The sequence below is a fragment of the Anomalospiza imberbis genome, chromosome 14, assembly GCF_031753505.1.
Source record: "Anomalospiza imberbis isolate Cuckoo-Finch-1a 21T00152 chromosome 14, ASM3175350v1, whole genome shotgun sequence".
Taxonomy (NCBI): Eukaryota; Metazoa; Chordata; class Aves; order Passeriformes; family Viduidae; genus Anomalospiza; species Anomalospiza imberbis.
In genome coordinates this window covers 1,556,971-1,579,276 of record NC_089694.1, presented here as the reverse complement: position 1 = coordinate 1,579,276, position 22,306 = coordinate 1,556,971, and the positions used below count along the sequence as shown (strand labels likewise).

The window sequence follows — 22,306 nt, the reverse complement described above, 5'->3', positions numbered from 1 at the left end:
TAAATATGTAAAGGCAGAGGTAATTTTTCATCCATAAGGTTTTTATGGAAATACATCTATTATTTCCCAAAGCAGAAAATGATACATTTTATTTAAATTGCATTTTCTAAGCAGGAAGATGTTTTTTGTAATAGAACTTTTTACACGGCACATAATTTATAGACCCTGGGAACAGGTGATTAAAATGTTCTTCTCAGTTGAGGAGGAACTTTTGACACACCTTAAGTTCACCTATATTTACAGTAAATTTCTGATAAATTTATACAGATTAATCTTCACATGGAGCTCCCACAGGACAAGAAATACCAACACTGGCTGGCCCTATTTGTGTTTATCAGTCTATTCTGTGTTTACAGGGCAGTTTATTTTATGTTCTGCTTAAAAAAAAAAAAAAGAAAGAAAGAAAAATCAATAGGGGCCGTTTTGAAAACAAACAGAGTGTAATGAAAGGCACTGATGGGTGGTTCCATTAGCGCGGTCTGGGCCCACCTGCTCTGCAGGTCTGGAGAGGCTGACAGCATGTGGATGGCACAGCCCAGCCCGGCTGGGGAACTGTGCCCACCTGCTCTGCAGGTCTGAAGGGGCTGACAGCATGGGGATGGCACAGCCCAGCCCGGCTGGGGAACTGTGCCCACCTGCTCTGCAGGTCTGAAGGGGCTGACAGCATGTGGATGGCACAGCCCAGCCCGGCTGGGGAACTGTGCCCACCTGCTCTGCAGGTCTGGAGAGGCTGACAGCATGTGGATGGCACAGCCCAGCCCGGCTGGGGAACTGTGCCCACCTGCTCTGCAGGTCTGAAGGGGCTGACAGCATGGGGATGGCACAGCCCAGCCCGGCTGGGGAACTGTGCCCACCTGCTCTGCAGGTCTGGAGAGGCTGACAGCATGCGGATGGCACAGCCCAGCCCGGCTGGGGAACTGTGCCCACCTGCTCTGCAGGTCTGAAGGGGCTGACAGCATGTGGATGGCACAGCCCAGCCCGGCTGGGGAACTGTGCCCACCTGCTCTGCAGGTCTGAAGGGGCTGACAGCATGTGGATGGCACAGCCCAGCCCGGCTGGGGAACTGTGCCCACCTGCTCTGCAGGTCTGAAGGGGCTGACAGCATGTGGATGGCACAGCCCAGCCCGGCTGGGGAACTGTGCCCACCTGCTCTGCAGGTCTGGAGAGGCTGACAGCATGGGGATGGCACAGCCCAGCCCGGCTGGGGAAGGGGCGCAGGGCAGGGCTGGGGCTGCCCTTGGTGCCCCAGCGCAGCCCCCAGCCTTGCCAGGCAGGCGCAGCGCTGACCGCGGGCAGTCCTGCTGGCTTGGCTCTCCTGGCAGAGCGCGTCAAGCGTCAGCCAGGGCCAGGGTGGAGCTCAGGGGCAGCTAGTGGGACTTGAGGTTTGGGGCTTGCTGGTGGGCAGAACTGCTGGTTTAAAGGAAACATAAAAACAGGCAAAGTTTCAGCAAATCACCAGAGCGCACTGAATACCTTCACAAAAACTCTGAAGTGACTAATGGAGCACGCATTGTTTATCTTCTGCGCAACAGGCATTTTTTAAATGATGCTGTTGGTAATCGGTGTTCGTTCTCTTGGCACAGAACGAGCTGTGCTGTGTTTGTGGGGTCTGGCACAGCCAGCTGTGGTTCCCAGGGGAGCTGGAGGTGCCCGTGCCAGGGCTGCAGCTGTACCTGTGCCCAGGTGTGGGGGCTCACCTGGCCTGGGACACGGCTCCTCACTGGGGACGCTGCAGAGGAAAGGGCTCTGTGAGTTCCCTCCTCAGTTTGTGGCTCCATCTCTTTAGCAGCAGCACAGTTTTCATCACAGGGGAGAGAAAAGCACCACGGGAGAAGTAACAGTTTTGTCCTTTTATTTATATATATATATATATATATATGTAGCATACAGTTCTTTCATGATATAGTTCTTAAATTATAGTTAATATTTCACAAACTGTTCAGAGTAAAATCAAACTGTTTGGTTATTTCAATTGTCGTGGGGAAAGGTTTCTCCTTCCTGTGAGTATCTGGGTAGTGGCTTAGCCATGAGGGACAAGGTAAAGTGTGGTAAAAGCAGGAAAATGAAAATGCATCGAAGGGATAATTGAGAAGTCATCACCCCTGCTATTGATTTCCTCACAGCTGAGGAAGCTTAGTAGCAGATGAGAGCCTGGCTCTTCATTCTCCCACCTTGAAGAAAAGTGGTTGTAGGAGAGTATTTGGTTATTGCTCTCAACTGGGTAAAAATACTCGAGGGCTTTGTTTGGCTGAGTTTAACTGTTTGACCCTCACATAGGCAGATTCACTGGAAGGGGGAAATTGTTTAAGAAGCTGAAGAGGTGAACTGTGCTGCAGTGGCTATGCTTTTATCAGCCTGGGAGAGCCAGCTGAAATGTGTCAGGAATATTCTGCAGTCTCCTGGAGGACTCTTGGAGCTCTGCAGTAAAAGCATGAACGTGTCCCAGCATTTGTACACCTGAGTTAATCAATCTCCATCACTTCTGAGCTGGCTGTGGGACCCGGGCTGCATTTCAGGGGTGTCAGAGCTGCTCTGCCTGCTCAGCTCTCCTTCAGGGCCAAACTCTGCAAGGGAACTCCTCCCAGCACAGAAAATGTCAGATCTTCAAATGTATAGCCACAGCATGAAGCAGAGTCAGAGTCATTTAACAATGAATCATCAAAAATGTCTCTGATCAATTAAAAAAAAGAAAAAAAATCACTGAAGTATTTCTGAGTGGCTGAGTAACCTCCAGAGCAAGAAATAACACTTGTAGCTGGGAAAAGAACTAAGGGAATAGGGATTATAAATGAGAGAACTTTATTAATAATAGTGTCATAAGAGGAAGAAGTAGAATAATAATATTCTATCAAACATCTTGTGTGTCTGCATCTCTGTGAAAAACATAAGAAAGCAGTTGAAAAATATATACAATGAGAAAGAGGAACTGGGGGTCTTAGCACAGCGTCAAGCTTATGATGTAATTGGTGTTAATTTGTGTTCAGAGACTTGAAGGAATAATTCACATTTTATAAATGCTAAATAGTGTTTAAATTTTACATGAGTATATCTTGAAAAGAAAAAAGAAAGCAACAAACAAAAACTCCCCAAAAGACTGAGAGTGGTATCTAGGATTTTTGTGTTTTGTTTTGTTTTTGTTTTTGGTTTTTTTTTAATGTAAAAGCAGGAGAATTATAGGTGAGGCAGCTTCATTTTTGGGAGAAACAGCCAACCAAACATGCTCCTGGTTCTTCTTTCTACTTTTCCTACTCTGATCTCCAAGAAATGTCTCAATGAAAGTGCCCAGATGTACAACTCAAATCAGTGGAAGATAATTAAAACTTGGGGAAAGTTTTCCTGCATCTTCTGCTTCCCCTTCCAACCCCATGGCCAGCCCTATGTGCTGGTTGTCTTTAATTGCAAAATATCACCATATTTTGATCCTCATGCCTCAGGTTTGCTGCTCTGCAGGTCCTGTGATTTGTTTTGAAGTAAACTCTGCTATTGATACATTATTAAGTGGGTGTGGGGTTAGTACAGCCTTAGAGTAAGATTTTTTCCAAGGGTTGTAATTTCTTCAGCAGAAGGCAGGTTCTGTTTGATTCCAGACACTCTGTAGAGAAATATTTTGCAGGCTGAATTTCCAAGTACTCTCCAGTACCTGAGCTGTGCCCATAATGAAAGCTCTGTTAGCATCAAGAAAAAGACAAATCCTGCTATCCCTGGTGTCATATTTTGCCCTCTCTTCTAGGGGGGAAAAAGGGAAATAGCGTTGTTCCAGTGCATAATCCTTCCAGTTACAGCTGTGGTCCTGGCAGCTTCCCACCCAAAGTTTCTTTGGTCAGCTGTGAGAAAGCCCAGAGAGTCTGGGAAATATCTGAACTTTAAATGTGAGCACAGTGCCTGTGAGTGGCATTTGGAGGGGTTTCGCTGTGTCTTGTCATTTTAGCTTCAATCTTTGACAGCCTTGTTGTGTGAACCCTGAATTAGTGCATTGGTCTCCTTCCCAAAGGATTTGCTGTGTTTCATATCTAGAACACATAAATTTTTATATCATTAATGCAGGAAATGAGCAGAAGATGTAAACCTCACTGTTCAGCTTTGAAATTGCATCACCAAGGTGTAATCACCAGTTACACCGCTCACCTGGTGTAACTGATGTTAGCTTTTGGGAAAGGATGACTTGCTCTCTTCTTGGGTTGGTTTTACTTTGGTTGTTTTTTTAAATCAAAACTAACGTTATGGTCTCTATCCAAACCACTCCATCCATTAAATTCTGAGGGAATTTCAGATCTGGATTTTGCATACTTTGAAAATCAAATTAGTCTTCAATTGTTGAGGGATTTGTCTTCAATTTTCCTTCTGAATGCAAATTCTTAAAGACATTTCTTACCCAAAGAGTGTCTTCCTCATAGACTAACATTACCAAAGTTACTTTAGAGCTTAATTACTGTTTTGTGTAGGGTTTAAAATCAATAGTCTTGTAGGAGCTTCTGCTCTGAGAACTGAAATTTACAGTACCTGCATGTGAGGCGTACAGCAATATTTTATATTATAAACTTCCTCTCAACTTGAAATGCCACACGAATGCCTTTAGCACTGCAGCAGGCCAGGAAACCCAATCTAACACAGAAATATGTCCTGCCCTGTGAAAGTCTGTACATCTTTGATTTCATTGTGTTCATCACAATTACAGAACACAACCTCCCGGACTCCGTGCAGATGTCTTTAATTTATGAGCCTTGGGCCCATTTTTCATACGGAGTTTTTAAGGTTGTTTGATTTAAGTTTTTATAATTTTTTGGTTGTTGTTAATAGATTGGTCATCCTCATATCTTAATAAAACAAAAATTGAATTTTATGCACCGCTAAGCAAGCATGACAGGACTTTTGCTAGCAGATGTAGAGTGTGAAAACCTGGAGGAAAATCCCATTCATTTTAGGTTCCACTTGAGAACGCTGCAGTGCACTGCAAATGGATTCAGTCTGAAAAACACAGGAGCAGGGGAACAATGGAAATCAATGATTTGAACCTAATTAAAAAGACCTGATAAAAATTCTGGAGAGCCAGATGGCAAAGTCAATTTCTCAGTATAATATCTGTGCAGATAAAGAATATGATTAGCTGTTGACATTCTGCAAGGGTAGAATGATCTTATCAGCAGGATGTCAAAGTATTTCTTTAACAGTATTAGACTGTGCTTTTATAACTATTGTACACCTGACTTAATGGAAATCATTTTTCTTCCAGGAAGTATGAGACAGAATGTTTTTCTCAGATGTCACAGTGCAAAACTCACGAGTTGGTTATCTTGATAAAAGCTTTAGACTTTGACTGCTGAAGGCAGACACGTACATGACTTGAACATTAAAGCTGAAATCAAACTCCAATTATAGGTGGTGGTGAACACTTTTGTGTCTATCTCTACATTTGTATTTATGGATTCCAGGCAATTCTGTTGAATTGGAAGGAAATTTTGGAAAAGGAAGTTTCCTGTACACATGTGTAGTGAAGCAAATATTTCAGTGCCTTCAGCTGAGCTGTTCAGTTTTTGTGCAAAATGCTTAAAAAGACAAAATTAATAAATGATGTGATGGTTCCATAGCTAAAATAGTCGTGCTGGAGAAAAGATTTCTGGTGTCTTTCAGCTCCTCCTCCACTTCATAGACTGGAAACACCAAAGTGTAGACTGAAAGGGGGTGACTTGAGAGTTTCCTGGCAGAGAGAAGGGCCAAACTGAAGTTTTTTTACAGGAAGAATTAAATCTAGGTCCTGGATATGCCAGGCAAGAGTGGTCTGATCACACATCTACTGAGTAAAACAGAACTTACAATCATATACCATTGTTTCCTCATTCCTCCCCTTGAGGTGTTGTGTATAATCATTTCTGACAAAGGATTCCATGTTCATTTACTGCTGGATGCAGAGATCTGGAATGAATGTGGGTGCTAGGAGGATTATGAGCCGTTTAATTCTGGTTTAAAAACCACTCACCTGGTGTAACTGATGTTAGCTTTTGGGAAAGGATGACTTGAAAGCTTTGTTGATTCCTGAGTTACCCAGGCTGGCTCACTGCTGGATGTTCCAGACCCCAGGGAGCTGCTGTGAGCTCTTGTCCCTGCCCCAGCTCTCCTGCAGCAGCTCCTGTCTGTATTCTCCAGACAAGAGCTGCAGCATGGCTGGAAAATGAGGAAAAGAAGCATTATTTGCTAATTGCATCTGTTTCTCTGTTAAGTGGTCTGGATTTCAGGGGTGGAGCTGTTTCAGTCTGGGTACTGGACACTGGAGTGTGTCCAAGCTGGTGTAGGGACAGTTTGGTGGCCAGGTCACATTTCATTCTTCCCCTGTCCCTGTGCTTGGTGAGTGATCTTTGACTGTGCAGAGCAGCAGAGACATGTCACACTGAACTTTTCTTGAGTGCTGCTAAATGTATGTCTGGAATGTGACTTCTTTATTTTTTCATCCCTAAAAGAAGCATTCTGCATTAACTGCTGGTGTTCCACGTATTACTACATTTTATTATGTGCATTAAACTTCTGTGTTCATAAATATTAGTGTTTCTAACATAACCATTTATTCTTTTGAATTCAGACAATAGGAAATAGAAGTTACAGCTTTTTTAAAAAAGCCTCAATAATTATGGACAGGCTGTGATGCAAGCAGCTCAGGTATAAATTTTAGAAGAGATGAATCTTCCTTAAACTACACTAATTAAAGTGGCTTTAAAAATCTGGGCTAGGGATAAAGCAGATGATGCTTTCCACTAGTAAAGCACAAGTCTGTCTGACAAGGCTTGTCTGGCACACAGTGCAGGGGGAGCAGCTCTGAGTAACTGAGCATTGAAATCTTTCTTTATAGTTTTCAGATAAAATCAGAAGAAGAACTGCTGACTAGCAATTGGCAAAAAACAGTATTCAGATCCTGGCTTCAAAGCAACCTAAATTACTCTGTTCCACTGGTATATTTGAATTTAAACACCTTTTAAACACCTCTGAGCCCTCTAATACTTTGACTATGTCTCCCCTGGGAATTTGAAAGGGCTGGCTGAATACAGGACGTGGATCACGGCAGTTATTGACTCGTGCCCTTTATTGAGATATTAGACTTCATTATGCTAATGCCAGAATTTGTCTCTGTCCATGCTGAACATTTAAAGAGCAGTAACAGTTCTTATTAAGTGATAATTGATGAGGTGACAGAGATGAGGAGCCTCTCTTGAGCAAGATGCAGCTTGGGATAATCAGGGCTCCAGTAACTGATCACCAGCTGTTGCTGGGCATAGGAGCTGTCACTAATGAACTGCTCCACAGACAGATGCAGTTCCCATGGTCCCAGTCAAGAAGTCACGGTACTGACAGCCCTGTCTCTATCCTTAAGACAATTTAGAGGCCTGAAAATCCTCCTGCTGTGGAAACAAGAAGTGTAGCAGAAGTCACCTGCTGCCTGATGACTTTCTTAACTAAGAGTGAAACTAATATGTTCTCTGGTAACAACTATACCTGTATTTCCTTCATGGTATAGTTCAGTGAAGTATTTCATAGGTGATGAGATCCCGTCTAATCTTCCTGGATTTTGAAAGCTCCATTTTTCCTTCTAATCTGTGTTTTGTACTGCACAGATATCAAGTTAATATTTGTAATGCAAATGACTTATGAAGTTTGTATTTTTGAAGCTGAAATTGTAATAATCATTTAGTCCTTGGAGTGAAAGCCATTTTGCAGCCTTTATTTCCTCACCCTTCTGTTCCCCAGTAACTTTGTGTGTGTGGTTGTTCTAGATCTGCATTTCTTGATGCTGTAGTTAGTTCTGTTTTATTGTACAGCACATCTGCAGCACTGCTGGGAGCATTTCTGATGATCTCATTACTGGATCAAAGCTTCAGTCTCTTGGGTCACAACCCTGCTTAATGTTCTCGTGCAGACCCCTCCAGACTTCCACTAAAAACAGCACTTTGTGCTCATAAGAGCAATTGCTCAGGACATAAGCAGCCAGAAAAAAAAAAAAAAAAGCAGTATAAAAGTATTTTTGAGTAAAAAAAAAGAAAAAAGGGCTTTGTCTGTGCATTTAGGTGCCTCTTCTACTCTTGCTAGTACAAATACCTACCTGTGTTTCCTTACCCTGCATAATCCTTCATTTGGAAAAAAAATAGGAAGGGGGGGGGGTGGGGGATGAGAGGGAAGGGGTATGCAGATCCTCTAGCAAAGAAGATTTTAATGCCTGAATAACTGCAGTGTGAACTTATTGCCACATGTAATATTGCCTCTTGATTTATCACCTTGGAAACAGCCTGAAGTCTTTGTTTTGTGTAGTTGCTCTACTGTGATTTAAAAGCAGAGGATGAGTGAGACACAGATCTAATAAGATTTAACTCTTCTGTAGTAAGAACCTGTAATCAGATATATATTAATTATATCTGTATAATTAATTCTATCTGTATATTTAGCATATATATAATGTGTTAATTATATAATATATAATTATTATTAATAGTATAATAATACATAATAGCTATATATTATTTGCTTGATCCTGGCCATAGTTTTTGAAATAGAAAAGCCTCCCATGTGAATTAAGAGTCCCTGTCACTCTATCAACCTCCATCTTTGTACCAGTAAATTTGTTCTTCTGTCCTTTCAGGAGTCTTTTAAACAGATTCTAAAATATACACGTTAGGTTCAGTGTGCTCATGCTTCAGAAATTTTGGGCGAAGAAGCCTGTAGAGCTTTGCTGGGAAGATCTGTAACTGGCACTCCTAAAGCTGCCCTGGTCTGGTGCTGCTGGCTCAGAGCTGCAAGCAGAGTCTCAAAATCAGCTTCAGGAGCTTGTGCCAAGCTCATGGATGCACACTTGTGTTTGTGTGCCTGTCTGTTCAGAGGGGTTTATTGAATAACCCGAAATATCCCACTCCTGGGCAGAGAGATGGACTGGGGCTTTTCTTTCCCCTGAGTGATGGGGCAGGAACCCTGTTAGACCCCTGAGTGAGTCCCGGTGAGCTGGGGGATCCCAGCTCGCCCCGTGAATGCTCTCCTCTCTTTCCTCCTGATCCTTGGCACAGGAGGAGGACTGGTGTTTCTCACAGTAATCTCTCTTTCGTGTTGCTTTTGTAATCTTTGCTGATATGAATTGATATTTAGCCACTTCTCACTAAATTTCGTTACAAGTGTGTGGTGTCAGCACTGCCCCCGAGCACCATCCTCCGAAGTGCAAAGCATCGCAGAGCTGGAATTGCTCTGCCTTGCTCTGTGAGCTCAGCCCAGTCAGTGCTTGGGAAGACTGGTCTTTAATTTTGCAAAGCCCCACGTTTAAAATTGTTTTGACCTTTGACCTTTTAAATATCCTGTGTTTAGAGTGTTCACCAGGCTACAGTATTTCACCAAGTGAATGAGTGACTACAGTTTAGGATTTGAACTGGGGATTTAGGTAGGAGAGGACCAAAATAAATTTCCTTAATCCGTAGATGAGATTGTTTAAATAATCACAGTTTCCAGACTGTAATTTTCTGTTCTTCCTCAACAACTCTCGCTGCTACAGTTTCTTCCTGTAAATCAGAATTTTTATTTAATCAATAGCATTGAAATTGTGCATGAAAGTTCTGTTAAGTTGCTTTTATACCTCTCTGTCATAGTCTGAGTGATGGGAGGTACTGACACCAACACTGGGGTAAATTCTTCACATCAGTGACACAAATTTTCTTTCTTCTTAGGTTTTTAGACTGGGGAGAGTTTTGATTTCTCTCAGCTCACTGAACATTATTTGATCTGTTCGTGAGATTTCTTTAAATTTGCATGCATTTGTCTTTGTATTTCTGGAATGCTGTATTGCAAGGTAAAGTGGATTATGGATTAATATGCAAGTGGACAAGGCAAAATAACTGCAGTATGCAAAACATAAGGAAAATTTTAAACAGCTCTTGGTGGTTGGAGGGGTCAGGAATATATTCACCTCAGAATATGTACCTACCACTAAATATGTACAAATTAACCATTTCAATTGGTGCTGAGTATTCCAGGCCCCTGTGATACACTCGAGGGAATTCTGGGGTCAGCAGCTGTTAGGAGTCCCCAGGAGATGTTTGCTGACTGATCCCTGTGTAATTAGGGAACAAATTGGAGGAGGTTGTAGAAAAGGGCAATCCTCATATCAGGGGCTGAGGGGGATTATCTCATCTGTCTCACTGCTGAATCAATCTTATCCCCTTTCCAACCAACAAAATTCAATTAACTTCTATGAATTATTTAGCCACACTGAAGTCTTAGATAGAATTAATATTTGTGTTTCAGCCTGTTTTGTGCAAGGAATATAAAATATTTCTTCTTTATCATCAATCAAACTCCAATGTAAAATGTAATTTTCTATTTCACTGTTTTAAGAAATATCTTCTAAATCTCGCTTGATGTTGACTGAAAAATGTTACATAGTAGCTGTTGCTTATGTTTGGATTATTAATTGCCTCAGGAGAATATCAGGAATTCCATGCAATTTAAATTATAGATTTTTAATTATTTTTTTTACTCAATGGCAACTTTTTAAACAAAAACTTTTAGAGCCTTATTGCTGCCAGGCAAATTGCAATCTGCTACCACAACCCAAGAAGGAAGGGTTTGAACAATGTTGCTACAGTATTTATGTCTTTGACAAAAGAGCTCAGTTCTTGTCGGAGGAAGTGTGCTCCAGAGAAGCTAAGAATAAAATAGGATTGACTTGTAGACAGGAAAGACTTATTTTGTGTCTTAAAAAATGAAAGACTGTCAGTCCTTCACTCACTTCCTGCACTGTTCTTGGTATTATAGCAAAGATCTAGTCATCAAAACTGAGAAATTAGGAATGTGAAGGCTTGACAAGCCAATCACAACAATGAGAATGTCTCAGTGGAATAACAGCCAGGCTTGGAGGGGGGAGAGCGACACTGCTCGAGTGCTGATGGAGCCACCTGTGCCCAATTTGTGCTGAAGGGGTAAAAAATCCTGAAACTCATGCCCCCAGTTGCTTATTCCAGCTCCTGGCTGAGAGCTGCAGTCTGCAGGAGCTTCGTGTTGCTGGTGCCTTTTGGGGCCACCTAAAAACAGAGGCCAGGCAGAGTTAAGGGAATAAAAAGCATTTCTATTTATTGAAGAGCCTTCAGGTACATTTGGGGCAGACAAAGCACCCAAAAATGGACCACGGGTCACAGGTTTGCATTTGGGGCAGACAAAGCCCCCAAAAATGGACCACGGGTCACAGGTTTGCATTTGGGGCAGACAAAGCCCCCAGAAATGGACCACGGGTCACGGGTTTGCACACTTTTATAGGTTTGGTCCATTTCCATTTTGGGGGTTAGAGTTCCAATTACAGCTTCAGGTAATGAAGTCATTGACCCCAAGTTTGCTCCCCCAGACTCACTTTTGTTCACATCTCTGGGGCCTGAGGCAGTGAGGTGTCCTTGGTTGCCAGGCCTGGAGAGGGATTGCTGTGTCTGCCCAGAATGGGACAGCAGCAGCTCTCACTGTACATGGAGTTTAGAGTTACACACTGGAGAGCTGCAGGAGCACAAATACATGAAAAATAGAAAAGCTCCAACCCTCAGGCATCATTGGTACCCCAGCACTGGCACTCCTTCCTGAGCTGCTGGTTTGAACTGGTGGGAGGATGGATGTGTGCAAAACCAGAGTCAGAGCAGGGAAAGTGTGAACAGCATCTCCAGCCCTTCAATAATTTATCTCAGGCTTTTTCTTCTCGAACATTGTGGCATTCCAGGCAGCACTTGTGCATGTAAGTGAGTAACCCAGCAGCTGTGTGTGACATCCCCTCTCCTTGAACTATCATATCCTTCCCCATCCATCAGGTATTTTATCAGTCCCCTCTGTTTTCTCTTGAATTTCCTTAGGCTGATCTAATATTAAATTTTACTCTGATTTTTGCTGCATCTTTTCCATTTACTTTAATTAAATGTCTGAGGCTTGTGGATCAAGATAACTTTTATTAAAGTTAATAAATGGATGGTCCTTACAGATCTGCTTGTAGTTCCTTGTAGTTTCTCCTGTCTTCATCAAAGCCAGAGATTCTAGAGATAGAATGAGGCTGTAAGAGAGATGGTAAATGTGAATACTGAGGAATTTATGACATGAATTTCAAATGCAAATGGCTAATTTTTCCTTGAGGAAGCACAAGTGCAGCGTTCCCAATCAAGCTGCAGAGATGCCTTTGTGAAACACCTCAGTCAATCACACATCACACAAACATGATCGGGCAAGATAAAAATTTACTTACAAAAGCACCAAGGTTTCCACTGAAATTTGGCATGTTGATTGTAGATGTTGCATAATTTACAAGTCTCAGCAGTGCTGCCAATGCCAGGATGAAATGCTAATTCTTGTACAGGAATGTGCTGTTCTGTAGCTTTGATTTCACTCTGCTCTCACACCAGTCTCACCTTTCCAGTGAGTGGAGCTCAGAACTGATTTTTGTGAGTGTCAAAGCTGTGTGTGATGGAATGGCAGCATTTATCACATTGATGGAGTGCTGCTGGAAATTGTTTGTGTTGTACAATCCTGCACGTTCAGCTCTGAAACGTGATGTAGAAAGATTCATCTGCCTTATCTTCCCTTTCAGTTGTTTCTTTTGCATTATATAAACAGGGGTTTATATAGGAGGAGAAATTGTTTGAAAATACTTTTTTCATTTGCATGAGAATTTCTCACTGTTAGTGTCAGTGGAAATAATAGCATTGATATTAGCTTTTAAAAACAAAGCTGTACAGGATTTTGTTCATATTAATTGCTGTAGACTGTGGTCTTGCAGCTTAAAGCAGACTAAAATCAGGTTTGTTCCCTTTCCTCAGCATCCTCCCAACACTCTACAGTTCCTGCTCAGCAATATAAATGTTATACAGATGTAGTTTGCAGAGCACTGTTAATTCTTTGATTAGTTAAGTAGCAATATTAATGCTCGTTGTTAGTATAGAACTCAGTTAAGATCTCTGCTGTTGTTTATAACAGTTCAACAATTTTTCTGGGATGAATACAAACTGTTATGTGTGTATATATGTACACATATAAGTTTATGTGAAAAAGATTGATGGCTCTATTAACCTGCTGAGATTTTGGTTTGCTTTGGGCATACCTGTGGCAGTTTCTTGTTAAAAAAAAAAAAAAAAAAAAAAAGGCAAATTAAAGGCAACTAAGAAATGGAAGACTATGCAGAAATCAGTGGCAACTGTAAGGAATAAACTGGAGAAAACAACATTTTCCACTGCCTATGGAAGTGTCCATTCAGAGATGTAGCTCAGGAACACTGAGCCAGCCTTGCAATAAAATCCAGGGAACTCAGGCTTCTTGTTAGCACCTAAAAATCTGTCTAGACTTCGTGCCACAGCCAAATTTCCATATGCAAATGTTCACATGTATGTTAATATGGTGCACATGGCCTAGTTATGGGCTGTGTAATTACACTGACAAAACTGAGGATAGCTTTCAAGTCAATTATTTGCTTAATTTCAACAACTGCTGAAGCTGATTTGTACCTTCTACATGAGACAGGGTTTTTCCATTTTAATGGAGTTTGCCACTTGAATAAAGGGAAATGGACCTCCTATACACCCTGAGGTGAATAAATGTCCTTTAAGTCAATAAGAGAGTTCTGTGATAAATATCAACACTTACAAACTTAAGTTTGCCTCTAAATCAAAGTTTTACCCTTTGAATGTGTGGCACTGAATATTTGTCAGGCCTCTACTGTGTGTGGCATCACAGTGCTTGGGACTGAGCAGCTGCAGAGCCCTCTGCCATCTACTAATATCAGCAAAAGTCATATTTATTAGGCTATTTAGCTGTACTTGAGCCTAATGCCAGTCTGATGGAAGTTGTTAAATCCAGGGAGTGTGAAAATAATTTAAAATTAATTTCCAGATCTTTCAGGCAGAACCCATTATCACAGTGCAGGTCTCCGCAACAGAAAAGAAAACTGTTTAAGTCCAGTTTAGGATCTTACAAATTACTTGTTTGTGGATGAAATATTTTCTGGTAACAACTGTTAGCCAGACCAGGCTCCTGACTGGATAAGTGTGACTGAGCCTAAGGACTTTAAAGTTTGAAAAAATCAAAGGAAAATAAGGTTACAAAAGCTGATTAAGAAAGTTTTAAACCTGATTAAGAAAGTTTTAAGCCTCAGTAAAATTGGTCTATTTGAATAAAAACTTTTAAAATGCTGTACAAATAGCAGAAGATATGGCAAATTTTCACAAGATGCTATCTACAGACTGATAAGGTTTATAAGATTGCCCTGCTGCAAGAAATAACTGTCAAAATTTCCAAGTTTCTAAGCAGTTTGCTGCAAAACAGCTAAACACAATTATATAATTTAGATATGTGTAAATGCTGTGAATTTGGGTAGCATGGCACTGATCCAGACACAGAGCTCTATTTCCATCTAAGCTAAACAGGTTACAAAATAAGCATTTCCTTGAATTTCCTTGGAAGTGTTCCATTGTCCCTTCACTGCTCTGAATGGGGGATTTTCTGTGCCTGTGCTTAGGACATGAGGATTAATAGGAGATCTCTGAGAGTGGTGTCTTTTTCTCAGATAACCAATGCTGGGTAACCTGAAACCAAAAATGAACCTCCTCTCACGGAGCAGCAGCAGATTTCAAAGGGGAACGTATTTTTTTAGGTTGAGTTTTTAGAGCAGAATGCTTTGTCCTGTTGAGGAGCTTAGAAGAGCCCAGAATGGTTTGTTCTCATGGGCACTGCAGCCAGGACAGGCTGCAGAGGGGATGTGGAAACCTCAGGAAGCTCAGCAAGGTCCTGCTCTGGAGCCAGGCTGGGAGAGCTGGGGGTGCTCACCTGGAGAGGAGCAGCTCCAGGGACAGCTCAGAGCCCTGCCAGGGCCTGAAGGGGCTCCAGGAGAGCTGCAGAGGGACTGGGGACAAGGGATGGAGGGACAGCACACAGGGAATGGCTTCCCACTGAAAGGTTTAGATTAAATATCAGGAGGGAATTGTTCCCTGGCAGGGTGGGCAGGCCCTGGCACAGGTGCCCAGAGCAGCTGGGGCTGCCCCTGGATCCCTGGCAGTGCCCAAGGCCAGGCTGGACACTGGGGCTGGGAGCACCTGGCACAGGGGAAGGTGTCCCTGCCATGGAACGAGAGGATCTTTAGGGTCCCTTCCAACCCAAACTCTTCTGTGGTTCTAAATGGGAAAAGACAAACTGTTGTTTGATTCCAACATGGGATTTTCCCCAAGTGCTTCTGGAATTCTCTAGGTTTGTTTTGTGTTTTACCAGTAGCTCTGCAGTGAGATCAGTACAAACCCTCCAAAATCAACACAGTAACCTGTGGAGGAGGAGGGAAATGATTTCCATTCAGGTCCTTTCTGCACACAGATGTAAGCATTAGAGAGGTGACGGAAAGGCAACTCTATTTACTGTAGCTTTATTTCAATCCTGTGGGAATTCATTAGCATCCCTCTCAAATGCCAGTGTTCAAATCCTGCTCTAAGAAAACAAACAAGAAAGGGAACAGAAATGATTTAGGAGAAGATATTTCCCCGGGTTATGCAAATGCAGCTAAGGAGACACTGCTTTGTTCTGGGTTTCCCTAATTCACTGCAGTAAAGATTTATTATGTGGGTTCCCCTATTGAAAAATCATTTATCAGGATGACAGGTGAATAATGAATGTAATTCACTAATATTGCACCATCTCATCGGGAATTAGAGAGAAGAGGAAGGAAGAAAACTGTTGTGGAGCTGTTTTAGGAAGGGCTTAGGTGAACTGCATCTTTTTGTCTCCTTGGAAATTCTGCTTCAATGAGACAATGAGGATGGCTGTTGCTGTTAATAAAGGAAACAAGGGCCAACAATTCAGTTCCTAGATTGTCCCTGATAAGGTGGTCATGCTCGTCTGAGTTTCCTGTGTTTGCAGTGAACCACCAGCAGTGGTGGCTGCTCAGGGATGTCCATGTCCTGAATGCTGGATAGAAAATCTATAAATAATGCTGGAAATGCTTTTTCGACTGAAAAATTCCATTTTCATTCATCCCTACTCACTCTTTGAAAGTTTTACCTGTAAAGCCGGAGTTCCTTATGACATAATTAATTGTTTGTTGTATATATTGCTCAGGTACATTGCTCATTTCATCTGCACTCAGAGGAAACAACTCAGGCAAATTGTGTCTCTGGCTGTTAACTGACCACCACTGAAAATTCGGCTTTCTCCAGAGCAATATGAAGGCAATTAATGCTTCATCCTGGAGCTCCTAGAAGTTTGCTTTCTCTTACTCTTTGTGCCGGTCTGCAACGTTCACTTGTAGGTGTAAATGTGTCTGGTGTGGGAGCTGTGCTGGGAGGTGCTCACCTGAAGTAAGAGATCTCATCCAGCACTTCATCCTTGGGCTTTATGAACCCATGAGCTGTAGGGCCTCCAGAACATCCCTGGGTCTGCTCTGAAATCTAAACCCTGCCTTATTCATTGCCACGGCATAAAACAAGACTCCTGTGAATTACAGATGGTCACCAAATTGACAATGCATTTGCTGAAGCATGAATTTCCAGCCCAGTGAAGCTCTGCTCCCCGGGTGCTCAGGAGGCTCTGGGATAACTCAAAGTGACGTGCAGGGGGGCACAGGATACACACAGCATATGTTGGATCTTGCTTTCACGTGGAGCTGAAGGGAATTGAGAGAGAAAACATCATGATCTCAGCAAAAGATCTCCTTGGAACAATCAAACCCCCTTCTCAGTGCCCATAGCTGGCTGGAGATGCCATTTGAGTCTGTTTCTTGTGAAACACACCATCATTCTGGCCACATACACGCTGGAGGTTCTGCAGCTCTCACACATCTACCTGTGACCACTGACTGAGACCAGGCCTTTTCTTCATGACTGTAACTCCAGCAGTTCTGCTCTGAATAAGGAAATCCGAGCCTTTAAATAACACAAGTGTGTGCTTACTCAATTTACAAATGTAAATTCACATTTACATTGTGCATATGGAACTCAGAGGTTCTCAGTGGACTGGAAATGAAAATATATGGCTCCTAAAGCCAGAGCAGGTAAAGGAATGTTTGACTTCACAGCATCAGAATAGCCTGCAAGTCCATTCAAATAATCAATATATAAACCAGGATATCAGAAGTACCCCCAGTTCATGTATTTATATAAATACTCATACACACACCAGTGCTGCTATTTTAATATTAATGTGAACATATGTTCCACAGTTTTACATTCAGATGTTTATTTTTGTGATTCCTCTGGAACATGCTTGGGCTCTGCTGAAAATTTGGTGCTTAACCATCTGGTTTTAATTGCCTTGTTTGTTAATAGGTATCACTAGGTTATTTTTCCAGCAGTTTTTTTCTTATACACATTCTCTGGTGTGAGGGCTGAGGTGTAAGGATAGAAAGGGAACGAATCAGGTGCCTGAATGCAGCTGCAAATAGAATACAAGGAAATTAGAGAAAGTTGCCCAGTTCTGTATCTTATGCTAGCCTGTGATGCTTTAGAGTGACAAACTAACTCAAAGATCTTTCTTTTTTTCTAAAACTGAGGAGAAGCATTTCAAATTTTACTCTAACCTTCCATTGCCTCAAAACTAGCTGGGCCAAAATCACTGAACAATTTTTGAAATTGTTCAGAAAAGCAGCTTTCTGAAAGCTCCTTTTTGCTTTAGACACAGCATTATTAGAATTTCCCTGGGAGATCAGCAGCTCTCACCAAGATGTGAGAGACCCAAGCCCAGTTCTCAGGAGGATACAGAGTCACTGTCTAGCAAAATCCTTGTCCAAATCCCCTCTCTGAACCAGCTGCAGAGTGGATTTTTAGGTGTATCTTCCACTACCCAGTTAAAGAAGTTGTAATTTCAAATGGATTTTTCTGAATATTTATAGCTGGAGCCAGCAAATACATTTGTATAAAATATTTAAATAATCTCCAAGCCAGAGAAGAGATAAGTCACTAAGTTGGTAACTCACCTAGGAAAACGTGGCACGGAGCTATCCGTCTCTTCTCCAGGCCTTAAAGATCCCTGCAGGGTGGAATAACTTGGTATAAGATAATAAGAATATAAGATAATAAGAAAAGCATGCATCAACAGCCCACCTAGTGCAGAAATAAGAAATGTGAGTAAATGTGAGCTCAGGTCAGTGCAGGCAGAGCCTGCTCCCCCTCACTGTCTGCAGGATCACCCTCTGGGCTGAGGGGACAGGAAAGCCCTGCCATCAACAGCACTTTGATCAACCTTTTGATAAGAAACCCTGGGATTTCTTTTCAAACAGGTGCTCCAGAGCTGTTTTTTTCATTTAGGTTCTGATGGAAAGTTTGAAGTGATTTAATTTCTTTTCATTTAAAATCCTCCTTTGACAGGATTTTTTCCTTACTTGACTTCATCTGAACATTTGTTGCCCCTCTGGTTTATCTGTGAAATATGAGCATGAAATCAGTTTACCCTTTGGAAAGAATGGCCTCAAGCTCACCTATTTTTAGTACAGCAAGTGAAGGCTGAAAAATTTGGATGGGTATTGTCCTGATTACCAAAGACTCTATGTTCTTTCTGTCTTGTGGTTTTAATAAGAAAAATTTTGGGGACGAAGAATGGAGTCTGTTCCTTCTGTTCAGCAATACTGTGGTGGTGAAGCCAGTAGAACTCCCTGCTTCTTTTTCATTTCTAATCACCATTTAGAATAGAGGAAAGAAGAGAAAACCAAACAAAATCATGGCAGTGTTCTGACTCTCTAATTGCTTTTCAGTTGTTTCCTAATAATAAATAACGAGTAAGTGGCAATAACAAGACACACCTTGTGCTGGAACAAGCATGGCATCATTTTAGCACTCCATAGTCAAGGAAAAGGCAAGGCTCCAGTCTCCCTGGAATTGCCAGGCCCTTGGATCATCTGGCACAACGTGCTGGAGGAGAAGCACAGCTGGGTCTATTGCTCTCAGGAGAATCCAGTGAAATACCCTGGTGTCAGACTCAGCTGGCTGAAAAAAGCTGCGTGCCCAGAGTTGTCTCCCAGTTGCCTGCAAAGTGCCTTTTTTCATCTGTCTTGCACTAACTGGAATTAGTTCAGCATTTCGGATTGATTAATAAGTGTTTTAATAATATTCAGGGCAAACATCAGTCCCAAAGAAATACAGAGACATCAGGAAAATTGCCATTGGAAATATCAGACTGTTAGAGACCAAAAAATGCTAAATATTTTCTAAAGAACACCATGAAAAACTAAAGTAGTTGCCATAATTTCTATTTTATTCTTGGAACAACAAATAATTTAAGCTTTCATTGAAATGATACAGAAAATATGGACAAAAATTTAACATTCACATTTTAAATTTAAAAGAAGGGAAAAACTTGGCCTGTCTGATTGCTAGATGGCTTCTGTGGGCCCTGGTCTTGCAAATATTTACATAAGTTTTTAACTTTTTGGTGGTGACTGGTACTGCTGATAGCTAAGAGAGTCTAATTCAAAAAATCAGAGAAAAACTCATGGTGGACTAATCTAATTTAATTTTTTTTTTTATTAACTTGATCTATTGTTTTGACTGGCAGACATACAGTTTTCATAGGTGGTGAGAATTCCACCTAACAAACATGGTTTGTAATTGTTGGGGTGTTAATCCAGTTAGCTCAGTGATGTGGAGATGGCACCGGCCATACTTCACAATGGAATAATGTACATTACATACTTGGCTGACTGCAAAACCTCCAGGCCCCAAACTGTCACTTTTCTGATGTCTTTATCTGGCTCTCAATAATTCATAAATATTCATTGTCTATGGATAGGCTTGGAGAACAAATATTGTCTTATTCACAGTTACCAAATCTAATTAATACACCCAAACCCTGTAAGTCTTTACGTATTTTAACCTAGTTACTCCACCAAAAATGGGTTTGACTGGGTGGGTTGGTTGATTGGTTGCTTGGTTGGTTAGTTGGTTCCTTGGTTGGTTAGTTGGTTCCTTGGTTGTTGATTATTGTGTTGGTTGGTTCCTTGGTTGGTTAGCTGTTTGAATGGTTGCTTGATTGGTTGGTTGGTTCCTTGGTTAGTTGGCTGAATGGTTGCTTGATTGGTTGGATGTTTGGTTAGTTGGTTGGTTCCTTGTTTAGTTGGTTGAATGGTTGCTTGCTTGGTTGGTTCTTTGGTTAGTTGGTTGGATGGTTGGTTAGTTGGTTGGTTCTTTGGTTAGTTGGTTGAATGGTTGCTTGGTTGGTTGGATGGTTGGTTAGCTGTTTGAATGGTTGCTTGCTTGGTTGGTTCTTTGGTTAGTTGGTTGGATGGTTGGTTAGTTGGTTGGTTCTTTGGTTAGTTGGTTGAATGGTTGCTTGGTTGGTTGGATGGTTGGTTAGTTGGTTGAATGGTTGCTTGCTTGGTTGGTTCCTTGGTTAGTTAGTTGGATGGTTGGTTAGTTGGTTGGTTCCTTGGTTAGTTGGTTGAATGGTTGCTTGGTTGGGTGGATGGTTGGTTAGTTGGTTGGTTCCTTGTTTAGTTGGTTGAATGGTTGCTTGGTTGGTCAGATGCCTGGATGGTTGGTTAGTTCATTGATTGGTTGGTTAGTTAGTTAGTTGGTTGAATGGTTGGTTGAATGGATGGTTGGTTGGTTGGGTTTGGGGTTTTAGTAGCACCTGTGTGTATTTCTGCAACCACCCCTCACATTTTAGTCCACAGATGAGTATCTCAGAAGTGTCAACAGCCTAAAGTCTATCAGATTCCTACAGGTTTAGCGAGCAGCAGCTGGGTAGAGGAGAGAGATCCTGTTTTCCCTGCAGGTGACAGAAATCTGTGGTTTCAAGCAGAGGATCTCCACAGGACCGGGCTGCTGTGAGCTGCCAGAGCTCCAGCCCTGCACCCATGCAGAAAGGGTTAATTTAGAACCCACCAGAGATCAAACAATCCCAGCAGACACAAGCCTGGACCCAGTGTGTAGAACAACCTGTCACTTAGCTCTGTTTGGCTTCTGCAATGCAATTTCCATCTCCAGCAATCAAAGCATGCATTAGAGTCATTATCAGTTCTGTTGCTTTCCTTGTACCTGATTTTCAAATCGTCAGAACAACGTCTTTTGTTCTATAATAAATTAATTGTCTTTGAATCTTCTATCATTGGCAGATGGATTTCTTTGTTTAAATATAAATATGAAGATGCTGATTTATTTGGATTCCTGAACACTGATTGTATGATAATTGCATCTTCTTGTGAATAATTGAATTATTTTCATATTATGTTAATCGCATTTCCCTTAAAGCCTTCCTGAAAATCAGACTGACTTATTTACATGTATAGGTGAATACTAATCCAGAAGGATCTATTTTTAGACTGCAAAAACTGTTTTTCAAAGTGTCCTTTCATGGTTGGTGGTGCTGGTAAAAGCACTGCAAACGCAGCTGCAGGAAGCAACGTTTTCCCAAAACAACAGCTCATGCTGGTTATGCTGCTGTAATTCTACCATGCTGATATTTTATAAATAAATAAATAAATAAAACCAGGAAAGGACTAAAAATGCGGATCAGGCTGACATTATACTACATATTATGTAAAATATGTGCTTGAAGTTTCTGCTTATCTAAGAGGGTTTTTAATGATCAATAGCCTTGGCTGGTGCTATCAATTTGTTGCATCGAAGTTATGGAATAAGTTGCAGGGATCCTCCATCAATTTCACAGGCAGAATCCTGTAATGGAAAAAAAAGGAAACAAAATTCATGCTTGAGGCTGGAATGTTATTATTATCTCTGTTGAAGTCTTAACACACTAAAAATATGATTAATTGTGTTATGATGATTATGCAAATTGTGTGCAGTTAAAATAAATACAAATAGTCCAGTACCTCCCACTTTACCTCTAGGTCCTGAGGTCAACAGCTTCGCCTGTGGCATGAGCACAGGGTACAGAAAATCAATAGTGTCCTGGGACAGTTAGGATATGGATACATTCTTCCCTGTTATGGTAAATTCTGCATTGGTTCATTTTCAATATCTTTATTAAAATGCTCTAAAATTTGATGTTTCTTCTTTGGTGTGGATTTCCACTTTACATCCAGGGATGCTACACAAGGTTTGGGTTACATGCATTGGACTCTTGCTGTTTTCCTCTCTCTGATTCCTAAAACTGGCTACAAGGCTACTCTGGTAAAATTTATTCCAGAATTTAAAACCTCCACATGTTTTTCATTTTTCATCTGGAAAAAGATCATCTGAGTACAATCTCCTTTTATATCAGTTATGCAATATTGATATGTTTTGACCAGAAAAATGAAAGACCGTTCTCCAGATGGAATATCAGTAAACAAGGATATTTTATATTTCTGAATACCAGCAATGTTGATCACAAGTGCTACTTCATGCTATCCTTCTTCGGAAAA

At 41.5% G+C, this 22,306-nt stretch overlaps 1 long non-coding RNA gene across 3 annotated transcripts in view; it reads left to right on the top strand.

Moving 5' to 3' along the window:
• Nucleotides 1-1,756: 1,756 nt before the first annotated feature.
• The window catches only part of LOC137482228 (uncharacterized), a 36,719-nt gene continuing 16,169 nt past the window's right edge, over nt 1,757-22,306 (top strand). For 2 of the 3 annotated variants that reach the window (XR_011003934.1, XR_011003936.1), the window contains exon 1: nt 1,757-1,834. This is a non-coding gene — a long non-coding RNA (uncharacterized lncRNA). Of the gene's footprint in view, nt 1,835-21,788; nt 21,892-22,306 lie in introns of those variants that run through there. The other variant, XR_011003935.1, reaches the window with a different exon arrangement.